Source organism: Phallusia mammillata, chromosome 7 (assembly GCF_965637545.1).
Source record: "Phallusia mammillata chromosome 7, kaPhaMamm4.hap1.1, whole genome shotgun sequence".
In the NCBI taxonomy this organism is placed as follows: domain Eukaryota; kingdom Metazoa; phylum Chordata; class Ascidiacea; order Phlebobranchia; family Ascidiidae; genus Phallusia; species Phallusia mammillata.
Genome location: NC_137258.1, coordinates 10,759,923 through 10,779,459, shown reverse-complemented (window position 1 = coordinate 10,779,459; position 19,537 = coordinate 10,759,923). Strand labels below are relative to the sequence as shown.

The 19,537-nt window shown below is 36.0% G+C and overlaps 1 pseudogene across 1 annotated transcript; it reads right to left on the bottom strand.

Annotated features, from left to right (window-relative positions):
- On the bottom strand, positions 1-16,779 carry LOC145202666 (uncharacterized; annotated as a pseudogene). The gene is made up of 33 exons (XR_013853316.1): positions 16,692-16,779; positions 15,019-15,474; positions 14,665-14,952; positions 14,466-14,580; positions 14,206-14,405; positions 13,831-14,139; positions 13,569-13,760; positions 10,719-10,778; positions 10,414-10,557; positions 10,052-10,290; positions 9,817-9,993; positions 9,173-9,404; positions 8,643-8,730; positions 8,441-8,572; positions 8,250-8,387; positions 8,077-8,180; positions 7,943-8,015; positions 7,666-7,736; positions 7,455-7,585; positions 7,105-7,201; positions 6,840-6,913; positions 6,447-6,581; positions 5,567-5,701; positions 4,976-5,118; positions 4,583-4,718; positions 3,906-4,009; positions 3,604-3,716; positions 2,852-2,931; positions 2,255-2,380; positions 2,014-2,154; positions 1,424-1,557; positions 950-1,085; positions 1-855 (listed from the first exon to the last, which is right to left on the bottom strand). The product of XR_013853316.1 is annotated as an uncharacterized LOC145202666 (transcript).
- Positions 16,780-19,537: the final 2,758 nt, after the last annotated feature.

The following is a 19,537-nucleotide window of genomic DNA, read 5'->3' as shown; positions in this document are numbered from 1 at the left end:
CAATTTTAGATTTCTTTATTTGACAAATCAAGAGTGAAATAATCAGTAAAAATTACATTTAAAAATGCATACAGAACGGATAAAAACTGCCAAGAGTGCTTGGCGGTTACCTTAAAACTGAAACGTACAAATGTAACCCAATATGCCTCGCATAAACTTCTCTTACGTACGTCTACTACGGTGGAGATATTATCAGAAAGGCAACGCAATATGGGAGATTGAAAACGAATATGGGAGATTAAAGGAATAATCACTAGGCAGTTTGGGATAAAATGGTTAACGAAAGAAAACAAGAACTCCATCCAACCGCAATTGTTTACATTCTCAGCACATTAAGGTTTGTATATTACACCCAAACAGCAACACTTTCAGATACATTGCAATATAACGTATGAAACACGTGGGTCATGTAATGTGGCAAAAACTGCTGTTTTGTGGTAAAAAATGTGAAAATATCAAAAAAAGAAACGTACAGAAACAAATATGTGTCCATTATATGACAAAGCACACATATACATATCCATTCAAAAAGGAAACGATTAAGTAGTAAAGTTAACCCAACATGCTACACAATAGTGTTCAGCCTAACAGGATACGCAAATAAACGTCTACTTGCAAAGTTGTTAAATGCAACTTTGTATCTTATGTCGTTTTGGGTTTCCAACGGAAAACGTGATTCCAAGAAAAATCAAACTACCAAACGCGAATATAGCTTACAACAAAAATCAAAATATTTCATATATTCGAGTTAGTTTGTAGATTTGTTGTAAAATATCAACAGCATCAAACGTTTGCATAAATACTTCGGGCGGATACATGGGTTTGTGCAGTTTTATACAAAAGCAAGTAGTCGGCCTGTAAAACAAGTAAAAAAACATTAGCCTACATATATGATAATAAATTTAATAACATTCCAATACTAGTCAGGAATGGGAAAAATATATTTTACCAGTGATCGGACCATAAACGGTCTGGCGTCTCTCAAATCTTTCACTGTCCTGAAAACATCTATTCTGTTTTCAATCCTGGTGCGGTCCAAAAGATTGAAGAGAGCACAGAAGACACCAGAACGACCAGCTCCATCTCTGCAAAATTTGGATGTTTAACAAAAACAGCACCATCAAGTAGACGGTCACAAGAGAAAAAGTTTTGATGATTCTTGCGTTGTTACTTACAATTAATGTTTTGCGTTATGAGATTTTAACACATTCTATTCAGCCTTGGTCGAGCAGCAAGTATAAGTTAAAATATAGCCCGGAACTATGCGTACAGTAGTTGGGCAAAGATCGATGTGGTTTATTCTTACTATCGATACCGTTTTAATCGAACATGAAGGCGTTAAGCCAAAAACAAACCAAATAGCAAAATTGCAATTGATAACATTAGGACGACTACCACAGAAGTAGCCTACATAGCTGCTTACCTGCAATGAACAACTATCGGACGATTTTCTTGCCTCAAGGAATGAGCTTGAGAAACAAGTTCAAGGAAACGTTCAACCACTGTGCTTTCGTCACCGCGCTTGTTTACGTCACATTGAAGATGCGTTACTGAAACCTGTGTTACAATAAACAATCGGTTTGAACCGATACCTTCGTTTTTCATGTCATTGTTTTATTTATAGTAGTGAGAAACAAACGAATGGGTTTCATTGTAAAGACGAGCGTGTTCGATAGTTTTCATTGTTTACCGAAATTCCACGCCATTATTTATATGACTTGATTAAATGCAGTAAAAGCCTGCGCACATTTTTCGGTTTCAGATTATCATTCAGTTACCAAAAATAGGATGTCGGTAGTTGGTTTAGAAACTTCTTTGTTTCTCTTGGTGGCGTTGGATAACTACGTAATGGGTTGCCAGGTGCCTTAGGTTACATTGTAGGACCAAATGTAGTTGGTTTTATATCAGCAATAGGAGGATTTGACCAAAAAATAATAACACCGACGCCAAAACAAGTGGGTCAAATTCGATGGATAACCAGATATGACACTTACAACAATAAATCAAACTTACAGAGGCTTCAACTTCCTCGACGTAAAACTCCCGTCTTGTAATATCCTGACCCAGGTCAGTTTTTGCGGTCATAGTCACATTGATGTAATTCAACTGAAGCCGGGAGTTCAAATTTTCTGTCCAATATCCACAACTTTGGTCCTAATAACAAAACTCGAGTCACAAAAATCGATGTGACTTCTGTCGTGCAACGATTAAGATTCAAACGAAGAAAATAAATTGTGGTTCTTTAAAACCTTACATTATCCACAGAAGTCAACATGACAATCGCAGCTGCGTTGTGATCGCATACCATCTGCCAGAACTGGTTAATGTTGGACGACATCGGTCCTTGTGTGACGATCATAGAATTAGCTCCTTCATAGTCCTAAACAACATGAACAAAGTTTTATTATCCGGTAAACAAATTGAAGTTCAAACTCGATTAGGTGTGAGTATCGTGCCTACGCATAGTTGGAGTAGAGTGTTTGGACCTTAAAAAATCGACAGGTTTTTGAACACCACATGAAAGCATTGACAAAATCAAGCGATAATGTGTTGTACGACCAGTTTACGTGCAAAAGTTTGGCGGGTTGCATTGTGAGGTTTGCTCAAATGAATTCTTCTGAAAATCGATTAACACCAGGCACGAATATAATTCGACATGTCGTTGGGTAAAATTAGTAGCCTTTGCAATTTGCTATTTGCACAATTTACAATTCGAGATAATTTGTGCAGTACATGATTCAAATTACCGCTGGGTCAAGTTTAGGAGGAAAGATACCAATGTTAACAAAGCTATAACAGTTTCCACTAAAGTTTCCTAATATTTGCCTTTTCCTGAGACACCACAGCTTACCTGGACAAATGATGCATTGATAAAGACGTTCTCGTACAAGCTTGCTGCGTTTCCACTTAAAGTCACCAGTGACCTATTATCTGTAAAAAACATTTGAAATTGGTGTTTCGGGCATTAAAAGCATAATTTAGTTTCTGGAAAAAGGTCTCATGTGTACACAGCCCATGATATAAACCAGTGGTTCTCAACTTTTTTGTCCTGTGTACCCTTTTAGTCGATATTAAAATCTAATTCCCCCTCTACAAATTTAGTTTGCTAAAATACCGTTTACATCAGGGGTTCCCAACCTATGGTACGCGTACCACTAGTGGTACGCGAACGTTTTTCAGGTGGTACGCGAGTAGCTTCCGTTTTTTTTTCACACATACCTGGATTCACAACTTTATCATTTATTTATCTGGTTTTGTTCGCCAATTGGTTGACAGTAAACAAAAATGTCTTAGTTGTGGTGTTTTAGTGTTACTTTAGTAGGCCAATATTCTTCTTAATAAAATGTGATTCAATCAAATTATTGTTCTGCAAGAAGTGGTACGGCTGGCAGTACAGAGCGTCCAAGTGGTACGAGATCGTAAAAAGGTTGGGAACCCCTGGTTTACATTGACATTTTAATGTAATTTTAGAACAGAAATTAAACTCTCGATTATAAGCTTAAACCGATCATACGAGAACTTTCTTTTTCTAAGCTCTCGCGTTATTGAGTAAGACTAGGTTGATACTGTCCCACCAAAGTAGAAAAAAACCAACAAACTTACAAGGCAGAACCGTGTCATCTCTGCATGATTGTCGATTTGCGGATTGGCATGCCCTCGACTGCGAAGTTTCCAGGGGAGGGATCAGATTTAACCATTCGAATTCCTTTTTGAGACTTTTAAAACAGATGATGATTAGTAATCACTAACGGCGTTTAGTAGCAAATCGTTTTTTGATACATTTTTTCAATATACATTTTAAAATGTTAACATTTTGGATTTCAAGTAACGATTCATATGTGACTGGTCAAATAGCCTAACATATCCGGTCTAGGACAAAATTTTCTAAAATAGAAAAGATTTACGTTTGTTGACGGGAACAGTGCTCTGCAAAAATGTCGCAAGGAAGGTCTGTGTCGCCCGTAGTGTGAATCTCAACAATCAGCTTGTGCATGAGAATATACTGATTCTGCAAAGAAAATTGTCCGTTTAAGACACAAAAAGTGCTTAGAAAAAGGTGATATTCAGTATTTTCTCGAACAGTGATGTTTTTACTAGATTATGTCAACCAATCAAGTGACGCCAAAAAACGACTGAAAATGAACGAAACAAGAACATTTCAACCCTGATAACAATCCAACTTTACATAGACTGCTTACCAAGTAATTGAAACTAGACTTACTTTGGTAATTTATTAGCACTACGACAACACATACACAATTCCCGTTTAGGTATTGCTCATAAGTATTTCAAGGATAACTGAGTCCCTTATATTTTAAACTGACAATTTGTGTATTTAAATTTAAATATTTCAGTATAGCATTTTTAAACCCAAGACTAAGATTTGCTACAGACAAGGGTCAATACATTGATAGCCACTACATGGCGATAGATAGTATTAAACTCTAGTGAGGTAAAACTAACGTTATTTGTTGTTCCGGATATGTTGGTCAGATCAAAAAGTAGGCACATACACCTACATTTGGTAAAACTCCACCTACTGCGTTATTGTTCATTGCTAACCTCCCTTTCATACACTTACAATGTTTTGCACCATGTCCATTCTCTGTCGACGCATATTCAGTACAGTGCTGAATACATCCACTCTACCCTCTGCAATCATTTGTTGCTCCAAAATGTCCAAGCCTATGTAAGTTCCAGTCCGACCAACACCAGCGCTACATAGTAAAACGCATTAGTACAAAGAGTTATGGTGTCAAGTTTGCAAGATTTTGTTTTCAGTGAGTAAACAAAATTAGGCAATAAAGGGTTTCAGATATTGCTTTGGAAGGTCGGTAAAGTCAATAAAGTTATGTCTAGTTTGAAACAATAGTATTCGGAAAGAGTCATGTTACACAATGATCGATCAATAACCTTATGTCGTATACCACTATGGAAACATATAAATCGATTAAAAAAACAAAAGCATTTCCACCTGCAGTGAACAAGTATCGGTGAACCGTCTTCAGATTGCGATTGTTTAATGACGCGATGAAACCGAAGCAATCCAGTAGTGCAAACAGGAACCCCGTGGTCGGGCCAGGCAGCGAAGTGGTAGTGAGTCACGTAGCGGCATTCCTGTGCACCCGACACAATAAAGCGTCAGTTCGTGTATTTTAGTTACTGTACGTGCAGCCACTACTTGTTCAATGTGTACAACCGCCCGTAGGGATTTTCCCGGTTTCAGGGAAAAGCGTTTTACACCCAATGAATTACAGTGTTACAAACTTTCCAATGGGGGTTTCAGTGCACGTGCAATGACCCTATGTGTCATATTCTATGACAAACTACTCTATCACAACAGTTCGTGCATGAGGCCAACACAACTTGTACAAACAAATATGGTGAAACAGAAGAGCGATGGCTAAGGGCGAAAACATATAGCGTCACAATACTATATAATTACGTAACAAAAGTTAAAATATTTTAAATACACATCTTGTGGTAAATATTGAGTCGTTAAGAACTTGAGTATATTTTAATCTAACCCAGTACGCCAAGTAAAATATAGCAGCACTGAAATTACCGATAAGTCGCTTCTGGTGATGGATATGGAACGAACGATGTAGCTGCCATAACTTTCTTCCTGGTCTGTCTTCACTGCGTATTTCCCGAAACGAAGATTTTCGTTGGGTTCAGGCCAATATTTCTCGCACTTTTGCTGTGACACCAAATATATATTTTTTGCAGTGCGCCATAAAGATACAAAAGATCAGAGCTGTTCATAGGGTAAAATGATGTTTTGAGATAAAGGCGGTTCAGATTCGGGAGGTCGGAATTACTCTAGAATATTTCATTGTAATTTTCCTTTTTTGACATAAATTTCGGGTATTAGTTTGGCTTAAATATGTTACCCCTCGGGCCGAATTAATGTCCCAAAACTATATATATTTTAATTTAGATCAGGACAATAAATCAATTTGAGATCTTGTGTTGATTTAAAACGAGGACAAGCAAACAAAACGTCGCTTGCTTTGGTGTGCTCTATTTCATTGGTAGGCTATAACAGTGCTCTTCAACCGGTGTGCACGGTGCACCAAAATATGCATGGGGTGGACCAGTACGAAAGGGTATACAAGGGTGCATCACAAACTTTTAATCAACCATTAATATTTGACCTTCAGGATATTAGGGTGTAGGTTTCAATTGATATATAAATGAACCTTTTATTTTTAAAAAATGTTGATGTCTAACACTTTCAGTGCAGTCGAGGAATATTTACTTCAAAAGACGCTTTGCGCACCGTGCAGATTCACATTAATTAACGGCAAAAGTTTTTGATCAAAAATGTTTACGTCAAAAGTTTTGATTTTAAGTAAACAGGGTGCATGAGTTCGTCACAACAACTCTAAGGGTTCACCAGACCAAAAAAGGTTGAAGAGCACTGGGCTATAACACTGTATTACCTTTGTTTTTTCTAAAACGTTTGTCAGCATTACAATTGTCTTGCAGTTTTGTTCCCAAATCATTTGCCAGAAATGTTGAACAGTGACGGGACGAGGTCCTTGAGCTGCTATAAACTTGACATTTCCATTGTAACCCTGTGCAACACATACAAGGAAGTATGTATAATTTTCCATAACATTTCTTAAGTTAACCAAAATACTATTCGTTTAACTATATGACCGATTACAGACAATAGAATGAATGGAGAAGATTAAATAACCCCACCATGCAAGGAAACAATGATTTAAATCCACTGTTTGTTATTTAAGTTCAAATTCATGTTTGTACAGAAGTGCTATACCACTGCTAGTTGCGTATATTACGCAGAATTCACTTCCAAACGAGAAACTTACATTGATGTAAGAGGCATTAATGTAGTCGTTGTTTTCCGGATTTCCGCCCTTAAGCTTCACACGATTAAAGTCATCTGTACAAAAGTTGGAAACGGGTAAACCACTACTGCAATTATCTTACAAAAAGCAATCACCTGATTTTGTGTTTTTACTGTTTAAATGTATTTGTCGAATGCCATAGTGGTAAGTGATGTTAATGTGAATACAAATGATTTTTGCTACGTGTATTTATAACCAAGACAACACAATAAGAGATTCAACTCACACGGAAGAATATTTTTGTATCGGTTTCTCTCCTTGTTCCGTGTATCGGTTGCGACGCTTTTATCCAGTGACATTCTATCTTGGGCTTCCTTCAACTCCTAACGGGAAAGAATGGGTACATGCAAAATTAACGACTACACACAAAAGATAACAGGACAACCACAAAGAGCATAATTCACAGCAGTTAACGAACATACGTACACATTAAATAGTCCAAGTTATGGTTTTCAATTGTATATTAAGTATAACCATGCACACACTTATGTTTATTAGTTACTACGTGATTAAAAGTTGACATAACACAATAATAAGGAAACGACGCATGTTGAATGAACAACACGAAAGTTTTACCTTAAATTGGGTATTGTAGGTCACGGCATCGCGTGAATAGGTGTTATATCTGTCCAGTAATTTAGAAAGTGCAATAGGTCGACCGATGTCAGATGACACATTCTCATACAACGTTTCGTTTGGTTGCAATTCTAAATGCAAGGCGGAAGTAAAGAGTATTTCAGTCAATTTAGAAAAAAAGGTAAAAGGCCATTTTTGTGGCAAGTCTTACCGTCAGAACGGTCCTGGTTTCTATTGTCAAGGGCAATGATATTGTTTGTTTTTTTGGAAGATTTTCGTCTCCTACCAAAAACAAATAGGAATAGAGTGTTAATAAATCAGGTTGGTCTGCCTAAACAGTCAACAACCATCTTTCTTTGAGCAAGGAGATTATGTTTAGTTAACTATTTTCCAAGAATCAACCAACCAAAGACACCACATTCAAGAATGAAACGATCCCACAATATCTACAATATATATATGTAAAAATAAACTAAACTAAAACTCACCTTAAAAAAATCAATGCTACAATAATAATTAGCGTAAGTAAGAAGACACCAATGGAAATTCCTACAATTAGCCCTGAAAAATAAATGTTTTAACGACATATTTAGCTTACATAAGTTTATGGAGCATTACTAACCTATGGGCATTGAAGGACTCATGATATTTGCACTTATTTCAACAAAAGGACTCGCTTTAACTGCAACAGAACTTTCCACTGCAGTTGTGGTGATTACCATAAACCTACATATATGAATTGGTCAGACAATACAATATAACTTACTAGGTAGAATAATATTCAAAAATACAAACTTGTACAACTTGTTTTGGGTCAAAGTTGGATTTTTGCATGTGTGTGTCTCCATAAGGTTGGAGTTAAAGTCACTTTTGACACCACACGTTGAAACTGATTTGTCCCCAATAATTTTTGTGACAGGATCACCTGTAAATCTACAAGAAAACTGTTTTAAAATGATGTGTAAGCACTAACATAATAAACTTGCCTTGGTATAGCAAAAGCACAATGCCAATAAGGGATGTTTCCTAATAAAACACTTTGTAACTCTGTCCAAGTAAGTATTTGTTGCAATGAGTTGTTTGTACTTTCAGCATCCATACCAACAACAAAGTAGCAGCTTAATAAAATGTAAGCTGATTTTTATATTAACAAGCCACAAATATTATGAGAAAGCAACTTTTAAATACCTAACAGGTCCATTAATTTCATTCACAGGAGAAACAATGACTGATAATGCAGAATTGGATCTTTTCATTGAAGGAACAAAATCTGGTTCTGCAAAAAAATATTTTGAGTTATTTGTTTCATTTTGAAATAGATAATATTTATTTATGTTTTTGTGCAGCAGAAGTTAATGGTGAAAAAATGAAAAATGGTGCTAAGTTACTATGTTTCACTGGGAAAATGATTTATTCAAGTAGCGAACAGGTTAGTTAGGCTTAATAAAAAACATAACCTTCATTAATTTAATTTCGTTCACAGGGTAAACAATGAATGATAAAGAACTGGATCATTTGATTGAAGGAACAAAATCTGGTTCTGTAAAAATTATTCTGAGTTTCACTTTTCTATCATCGAAATAAATATTTATTCATATTTTTATGTGCAAGAAGTTAGTACCAAAATGGTGCTTAAGTTACTATGTTTCACTGGAAAATAAAGAGTTATTTAAGTAGCAAACACGCCACTTGGGCTAAATAAAACAAAATTAAAAAACCTTTTGGTGAAGTTGCACAATTTCTGTGTGCAAACACTGGCACTCCATCACTGGAACAAGTCATTACTTGTAAAGTTATAGAAAGCACTTGATTTGGCAGCATAGTAACATTGTGACTGTGGTTCAGATCCGTTACGTTTTTCATAGATACATTAAAAAATTGCTGTTCTTGCCATGTTGCAAGTGATGAGAAGTTGGATGCAAACAAACTCAGTTTTTTTGTTATGTTCAGCTGTTAAAATTCATAAACAATTCATTAAAATACCATTTTCAGCAAAATATATAAGAAAGTGAAAAGTGGAATCATTATGTGATGATGCTGAAATACAGAAGTTCAACCTAAGTTTTTCTTTTAACACCGAAATGGTTGACATAGATCTGTTAAAGACCAATATCCCATCAAACAACTATGGTATTACAATATTCTTCTCCACATTTTTTTTGTGTGTATTAGACAAATGTGTTTGTTCTGACTGAGAAGTCTTGTTACATCAACGATCACAAACAGGGACACTATCATCAGTCTTTAGCGCTGTACTCACAAACTAAATTGATACATCCAGAAATTCCTCACTTTGTTATTTCCCAGCAGAAAAGCAGTTAACCTAATTTGACCACAATAGTAAAATGACATAACAACCTACCTTGTATCCTGTAATTTCTATCTTGTTAATGTTTGTTGGCCACATCCATGTGATCACACATGTTTGCATATTCAATGTCAGAGAAAGGTTTTTAGCTTTGTCAGCAACAGCTATTCTGGTTGGCAAAACTGTCTCCATAGGCACAGGAAAATTCCATATTTGTGGAAACAAAACCACCTAAGCATAATCAGGCATAAGTCAATGGGTACAAATAAATCTTACAATGTGCAATTACCTGTATGTGATAATCCTGTGTTTTTAAATTACCCAACAAAGTTTGGTATTCATGATTACCAGTAGATTGGATTGTTTCTGTCTTATTGTAAATTGTTTGAATCCCTCCTGAGGCATCAGTGATTGCAAGCAAGTTAAAAGTTATTCTACCAGTAAAAGCTGTCATGTCTTTCCATCTAATTGAAAGTTGATTTGCAGCACAACTTACAGGATGTGATGGTAGAAATGTAACAGGCTGAGCTTGAAACAAAAGCAAGTATTATGTTGTTTTAGAAATTAATTCATGTAAAAAAATAAAGTCATCTGAAAGAAAATGAACTTGATTTAAAGCATGAATATTCCATTTGAGTTTCCAATCATTACCTTTAAACTGACATACAAAGTAGCGTTCTTTAGTACAACTTCCAGTTCTCCATAAAAATCTTGGGTTGTCACTATCTTTGTTTGAAAGAACTACACATGGGTGTTTTTTTGGATGTTTTGTAGACCATTGTGTAAATGTCTGATCTGCAAAAGAAATATACACTGGGAATGTACCATAAAAATAAAGTAGTACGGTACCCATATTTTAGTCGAATAAACCAAAAGTTAAAATGAAACTAGTTTTGCAAAAATTGTGTAAAACCACATAATATTGGCTTTTTATTTACAGAATGTTTAATAATTACCGAGTGGTGTGTCATTGAACCAAACCAGAGTACCATTTCTACGCTCAGCTCCTACAAAGGCTGCAAAACAAAACAAAATTGTGTGAAAACAGTTTTATTGTTTATGATGCAAAGAATGCATCAGATGCATCACATTTTATTTCCATGTATTTGACACTTGCAAACAAGTGTCTAATAAAGATAAATATCCTAAAAAGTGTGCAAAATTAGTAGAGGCAAACATAACAAACTAAAAAAGGAAACAATGCAACGGTGAGTTGGTACTTATGGTCATATTTCAGCAACAAAAACAAAACCAAGATGCAAACACTGTACAAAACAAAAACATTATGCTCTTGCAAGGGTTGTTTTTCAAGGAATTTACTTATTACAAGTTGGGAATCACAGTTTCAACGACCTATGGGTATTACCTGTGAATTACACACGTTTTTTTGGGGGCATCTTGACTCGAAAACCGAAAGGTTAATCGATGCCTCATTACCATCACTTGCGTTTGTGAGTAAAAATAAACCATTGAATTGAAAAAATTGAATTGAATTACACTGTAGTCTTTTTCAAATAGCCAATGCGGCCGATCTCTCGTCACCAGCTGCACTGATGAGACCTTATAGGTCGAAACAGTGTGCACTGTCTGCAGCTTATCATTTATTGGCTCTATATGCTTTTACATTTTTCAAATAGGGTATTACAGTATTGTAGTCATTACATTATTTATCAGGGAGTCGACATTTGTCATATGGGTTAAGGTTCGGTTCGGGTTCACTTAGTTTTATTTTTCAGGGTTCGGGTTCGGATTTTAAAAATGTATATTTTTGGGTTCAGGTTTTGTTCCAGTTCGGGCAAATTATCCGGTCCGCCCGGTTTGCGGTTTTTAAACCAGTTCAAATTTTTATTCGTTTTAATTTAGTTCTACCCATTATCTACCTGGCCTTATCAAACTCCAATTGAAACGTGCCAGTGCACTGTTATTTTTGACACGCCATATCAGTGTTATGTCGTGTATTCTTCAGTGCATTGTTTTGAAAAAAATCGCAAAATGTAAAACAGACTGCATTTTTTACTGGTTCGGTTCTGGTTCGGGTCCAATGCCTAACAAAATATGGAGTTCAACTCCGGTTGGGGTTTTTAGAAAATCGTAATTAGCGGTTCGGGTTTAATGAAATTAACCGCTCAAACCAGTTCGCGGGTTCGGCTCCGGTTCCGGTTCGACTCGTTGTTATTTATAGTACATAATATATTCAAATGTTTTGCAGATAGTTCACAGAAGCTTATGCACCTTCCACTTAAGTTTGTAGGATTTGCAGAGTTTTAATTATTGAGTGTTCTGTCGCATAACTTTGTATTGGTAACCATAGGCGTCGATTTAGGGGTGACCGGGGTGACATGTCTCCCCTCCTGAAAAAACAGGGGTGACAACATATGTATTGTCTCCCCTGTTTTTGTTTGAAATAAAGTATTGCCAGAACAATCAATGACAAAACGCAAGTGTCTCGTGGTTTGTTACGTAACGTAACATAGGTTGCAGTTACAATCGGCATTGTTATGTGATTGTTTTATTCCCAGTACTGGCTGGTTGTTCAAGTATCTTATATTTGCTTTATGTTAACTGCAGGAATGACTAGTCAAACAAATATTATAGGCATTTTTGCAGCCAAAACGCAAGCAACCCTCGAATAAGACGTTGCCAGTTTAAGGTTGAGTTGTTTAAAAATCGTCACATACAATGTAAATGAACATCTTGAACAATGTTTACTTAATTCCTGTGGCAACTTCACTATCTGTCTGTCCGGAAGTTTGCTATATCTGCAAACTTTGTTTCGTTTGTTTAACCCAGGGGTCACCAAACTACGGCCTACATTTTTTTGGATTCATAGGATTACAACGCCCAAAATAGACCACAACCAATTTGTTACGTCACAGACGAGACTACAAGTGTTAATTGTGCGCGAACAATTGCATTCTTTTGTTACTTGTGACGTAATATACGAGCATTGCTCGTTAGTTGATGCTAACTATACAATTTAACAGTCGGATCACCAGATTTTAAATGGGAAACGTTTAGTGGCCCCTGGTTTAACCGAATAAGGGTCATAACTTAGATCGTGCGCTCGCCAGGACAACGGAGCAGTTACCGCAACTGCATTGTGTTCCTAAGATTGTGGGTTTGAACGGCTGATGGATGTTTCCAAAACATGGAAAGGTCTCCCCTAAAATTTTGCAAATAATTAAAAAATCGACGCCTATGTTGGTAACCCCAGACTGCGGATCGCTTACTGCATCAAATTTCGAACCCAACTAACAATTTAATACATGTTGTACAATTTGGTTGTTGTTATATTTTTTTTGCACTTGAGGCCACCATGAACTTTATTTCATAAAACTCTTGACACCCCACAGAATCCAAATGACGACATGAAAAGCTGCATCCTAATGTAACAAGTTGTAATTTCACAACCAGACTAAGCTGTTTTGCTTTACTTTCTATCGGTGATGAGTAGTATATGTCAAACATGTTACTTTCTATTGGTGATGAGTAGTAGTATGAATAGTGTGCAAAATATGTCAAACATGTTAGGAGCTAATGGATTACAAAGAAAATTTAAATTAAACCAACTATTTTCATCAGGCATACAATTTCCAATTCATGAACTTTTCCTGCCAAAATCCAAGTTCATCAATCATTCCATGCCAAAAGTCAATGAACAAGCACAGTGGTAGAAAAAAAACATATAAAGGTGAAATTTGCCACTCTTTGGATTTAGACTATAATCATTACAAAGACAAAGCACTTTTTTTGTTGAATACAAAATGTATTGTTTTGTTGAATACTTAACATTTTATTAACCAAACCTGACTTTGTATCTGTCATCCACCGACTGCGATTAGCATAAAATGTCCCTTTGTTTTGGATAAACTTCTGAGTTTTGTTATCGGTTATAATAGCCAGATCTCCATCATATTTTTAGCAAACACTCCGGGCATTTGTGAATTTTTTTTTAACAGAAGCAAACCAGTAATATCTTGCATCAAAATAGTCCAAATCTACAAAAATAGAAATTGTTACGTTTTAATGTGACATTCTTTCTAAGCAAGCCAGTTTCACTTTTTATACCTAATGTAAAATATATTGGATCAGTTGTTCCATGCACATTCTTTGAATGACATGACAGATTTGCTTTTGATCCCAAAATAACAGAATTATATATGACAATTGTGGATGTTGTTCGATAACCCTGGTAGTTCATTAGTGTGTAAATAGGGAGTCCAGGGTTGCCCGCTTCAACCTTAATGCCATTAACGCTCCAGTGGATTGTTGGCAGTGGTGCACCATGAAATGTGCAGCTTAGGTTTAGTTGTTTGGCAAAAGGGACAGCTTGTCTCTTTTGGGGAATTGAAGAATTAAAAATTGGTGCATACTCAACTGAAAAATAAAAAGTGTCACTTTGTAGTGTATGATTACATATCACCGAAGTAAAAACATGTTTACCAAACACATGAGCCTTTGCTTCTGCTCTTCTTTCAGCAGTGGCAGTGGATCCGACAAAATTTATAGCTTTGCATACATATATTCCTGAATGTGCTCTTGTAGCATTAGTAAAATTCAGTCTAGAAACTACAGAGTAACCCAAACTTGTCACACTTTGAAACACAGGTGAGGAAGAAACCTGTGGTAATGAAGTTGCATCTCTGCATATAAAATGAATGCAAATCACAATATTATTTCTGTGCGACATTGATAATACTCACTTGTACCACATAGCTGACGGAATGCTGTAACCAAATGAAACACAGTCAATGAAGGCATTACTTCTATTTTTTCCGACGGTGATGTTGGAAGAAGTCAGAGAAATGTTTGCTGGTACTAGAACATGATTTTTTTGCAAAATTCAGAACATATTTTTTGTTGAAGAAATCATGTAATAATGCTAAAACGCCCTACACATACCATAAACAGTATATTCGACTGTTGGTGAAACTGTTGATGATGAAGAAGAAAGTTTTTCAGACAGAATCAATAAATAGTTTCCAGCATCAAAAATAGATTGAACAGCAATGGAGTAATTGAAGCTTTTATATGTACCACCTGATGATAATGCCAAATTGTTTTTACTGGTGGTTGTGTTGGCATGAAGGACAGTAGCCTGAATAGTTCCAACAAACCATGCCTTTCCCGAGAAAAACACTTGAGTAAATTTTTCAGCTACCACGTCTGTGAAATCTTTTACAATTAACTCTGCAAAGAGGGAGCATTCTTTTTATTTTACAGCGACAAATTGGAGTCTTTTGGGCAAATATTTACCTTTTTGACAAATGTAGAACTTCAGTTTTAAGGAGCAAGAAAAATCCAGCCACTTTCCTAATAAATTCTGATGGTCTCCCCATGTGGACATATATGTGTTAACAGCGGAAACGATCACGCACCTTTCATTTGCAGAACTTGGTTCTCTTGCGTACCAGTTTGTGTAAGTTGAAGGGGTGGAGTCATCCCAAACAACGGTGGCACTGTTTGGTTTGTCAACCAGGTTTGATGCTCCGACCCAGTAACTTGACAAGAACCTGTTTGTCGGTGCAGTTGCCTCAGTAGAGCTTACCAAAGGTCGAATGACATGTTCTATTGCAGTTTGTATTCTTTGAGTTTTTATACGAACAAGGTAGGATTCTTGACTTTGACACTCGGTGACGGCCTCGGTTTTCGACAAAGATTTGTTAAAGAAATACAAGCCATAATTTTCCACAGAAGTAACCGCAAAGGGTGCTGAACAAAATAAATACACGTGAGTTATCTTTTGTTTATGAAAACAGCAGTTGACATATATTGCGTACTGCGCCATGATAAATAAAGTTCCAGAGAATCGTATTTGCAACTGTACCGTCAATTTTACCGACTGAACAGACAGCAAACCACTGATCTCTATAAACACTGGATTGCGTGGTAAAAATATTTTGAGCAAAATAGTTGAAATATTATATTAGTATTTTGTGTTTTTAATAAAAACGTTCAAATCACTTGTTCTTCAGAATTTCCAGGAGTTTGATGACAGTCAAAAACAAGCAGTTTGGATAAGCAAGGTAATGTCATACAAAGTATCACATCATCTTGTGTGGAGAGAATAGCCATCTTGTTGGATTTAAGTCCAAAATACTTAAAAAAGCACGAACATTTCTTATATTGCACAAAAAACATTTACTACTGCTCAGTAAAGATTTATTTCAACACTAACTTAATAACGTGTATCCAGTACACCTACACTAATACACATCACAGTCAATCTACGCATATTTATAGGTTATTACACACTGGAATACATGCGTCCTATTAATTTACAAATCATATCTGCAAAAATCGCTACGCAAATGCCTAAAACAAAAATTATCGTCATTTTTCCACTCTCTCCCCATTGCCCGCAATGCATTTTTGGGGCTTCCTTTTGCAGCCGCCATTACGCTTCAATTTGCTTCAACCGTGACGGCCAGTAGCGCAATCCAGGGTTTATAGAGATCAGTGCAGCAAACAAGCTTCTTCGCGCCCAACAACGCCATCAGTACTTGTACGCATCCGACATCCGATATGTTTTTATTTCAACATTTAACCTTTTTTATCTTTTATGGCGAAAACATCTTTTTAGTGTTTTACACACATTACCATTTTCACACACGCACACCCACACCCTAATTTTAATTTGAAATTTTGAAGGTTCTTCGTATATTTTCAGATGCTTACACTTTTCAGTTGAAACTTTTTTCAGGGCTACATTTTGTTTAAGTTTATTTTTATTCCTTGATTGTTCGTTTGATCAATATCGTCGTGCAAAGAAACAGGAGTGCACAACCTGCGACCGAGGATAGTGTGACATAAATTTGGACAGACTGGGGACATTTGGTAAACAAAAAGCTGTAATGCGGACGGCAATGGTGGGAAGGATGTAGGCTACATTGCTAAATTAAACAAACCAATACCGGAATGTAACTTACCCTGTGCTGATGTCAGACCGCTGCTACACTGATTTGCAGAGAAAACCGCAAACATCAAAGTAAGTCCAAGCATTTTGGGTCAAAAATTAATTTAATCTCGTATACATCTAATGGAAATTGCACTTTATTTGCTGAAGAAATATCTTAAAAACAAGCTTTAACAGAGGTTTGTTTTGACCAAACATACTGAAATGAATGCTATGCAGTATGTTAAATCTCATTCTTTAGCGCGACGCTTAAGCGAGTTTTTAATATCACGTAAAAACTCATCAAACAATTAACTTTAATACAACATGTCTAAGTAAAATCAATCTTTTTTACCTATCTTTGAAATCTATATGCTAAAAGATCAAATAAAACAGTGATTTTAAACACATACACACACTTGGCCATTAGTAACCTGTACGAGGCAGCCGCCTTTTGACATTAATTTCAATGGTATAACACTTGTATGCAATAAGTTCTAACCCTTCAATAGTTTTTCTGTTTATCTTATATTCAACTCCTTTACTTCACAGTGATTCACTGTTAGTAAGAAACTAACCAAAGTGTAGATGTATAAGAAACGCACACGCACTCCACGTTCAACGCAATTTCCGTCATAATGCGTCATCACCCGCACTGTATGACTGATCGTGGTAACCGAAAACAAAAGGTCTTTTACGGTCATGATTACCCTTAGACTTAAATGTTGCAGCATAACAAATGTATCCTGTATTCTACTTAGTTGTATATCTTTTTAGCAGAATTAACATTTTCTAATATAAAAAATGTTTGTTATGTTTAAAGCGTACAAATTCTTCATCACTACCAACTACATTATATTTTTTTATGTTTGTTGACTTCACATTGCAATCACGTAAAGGCGAAACTTTGCTGAAACGGAGGATTCGACAAAAGGTTAACGTCATTTTAACTTTTACTACTAAATTTAGATCAAACATTTTTTCGTTACGTATCGGTTATCACATGATTATTATCTGCAAGTTTCCACACCCTGTACACATGCTATTGTATATATTGTATTTATTATCTTAGTGCACGTGCTTACAACGTTGGGCAATAAGGTGTTGTAGTTAAATATGCATCTGCGCAAAACAATCACAGAAATGTACTTTCATTCGTTTAAGCAAATGTCATAACATTGACTGACGGTCACAATAACCAGAGTTTCATACCGGAATGGAACGGAACGTTATACCGGAACGAAATAAATAATTTTTGGCTCAAATACCGGAACGAAATACCGAAATAAAAATATTCAAAATACCGGAACGGAACGAAATGCCGTTATTTTTTTACGGTATTTCGTTCTGGACATTTGACATGCAACAATTAAAAAAAAAAATAAAAAAAAATAAAAAAAAATGCTAAAAATTTTGCGCCGTTATGTTATGTGACATAACAACTACCGACAATAATTCTTGTGTGTTGCAACTTTCTTACTTTTTTCGCTTAATTGTTGCAAAAACCGTAGAAATGTTCTTTTGTTAAGACCGAAATACCGAAAAATACCGTTATAAATTTATTTCGGTCAGACCGAAACGAAATGAAAATATCGGTCCAGGACGAATGCTCAGAACGAATAACGTTATTTGGTTTCGTTCCGTACGGTGTGAAACATTGACGATAACAGTCTTATTGTCTTTTATTAAAATTTTAACCCATTTACAATTTAATGGCACTAGTTGACGCTGTTGATTCAGTTATGCGTGTATTTTCCTAAGTATGTTGCAAAACCTTTAATTCGTAAATTACATCCAACTATAGGAAGGCAGAATTAAAAACGTGTGAACATACTGAAAATGAAATACACAACACTTTTTTTCGATTTGTGTACGCCCTTGCAACACTTTCTGTCCCAGATTTACTTCGTTGCAAATACGGGTTTTTCTGGCAATAAGTTACACATATGTTAGTATTCAATGCAATTAAACGACTTTTCATTGACGACTTCACAAACCATTAATTTGAGGGCTGTTTACATGTTAATTTTTTTACTTGTCTGTATTTATGTCTGTATATGGGTCAGGCGCGCCAGACCGTTCGGCCAAGTTCCTGCCCGTTAAGAAAAAAGCGGGGAAAACTTTTCAATACCACCACCTAGTGACAAGATTAATTTTAGGTGATAAACGTATGTCAAATAACATACCCGTCTCATGACTTCGTTGCGACCTAGATCCTTCGTTGTCTTTGATTGAAAGATGGCAAATAAATCATTATTTCACATCTGACAGCAATTGCGTTCCACGCCGCCCAACACAGTGCCTTTGTTTCCCGGAGAAAATCAATATAAATTCCCGCTCTCCACTTTATTGCCAGTCGCTTATCGTACACACGTATTAGCAAATATTGCGCGCAGGTTAGCGGGTCGGAGGTGATCGAAGGTCAAATATAAATGCGGGTCGATCGTTGCGTCTACTCAGATAAGGACGCGCAACTTGTTGGTGACGAGGGTTTATCGAACAGTACGGCAAACTTCCATCGCGAATATGTCGTTCAGAATAACAAGTACGGAAGTATTACTCCAAAAAAGTAAACTAATTGCTCGTAATATATTTGCACAAAAAGTTGCGTTAAATGAAAAAAACTGTCAAAAAAACGTTACTCTTGACAACAGGGGCACAGGATATCTGGGAGGTAGAATTTTGTCTGCGTCTGTCGGTGTTCAAGTCAAACACCATGATTGCGTTGCACCAATATTTGATCAAGAATCGTGCAAATTGTTGTTCTTATTAATTAATTTTTTTGGAAACCACAAAAGTATAAGAGTGACGCTAAGCAGACAGGCTCATATTTTTCGCGTATACGTGTTTGATAATTGCACTTGTAGAAATAGGCCAAGG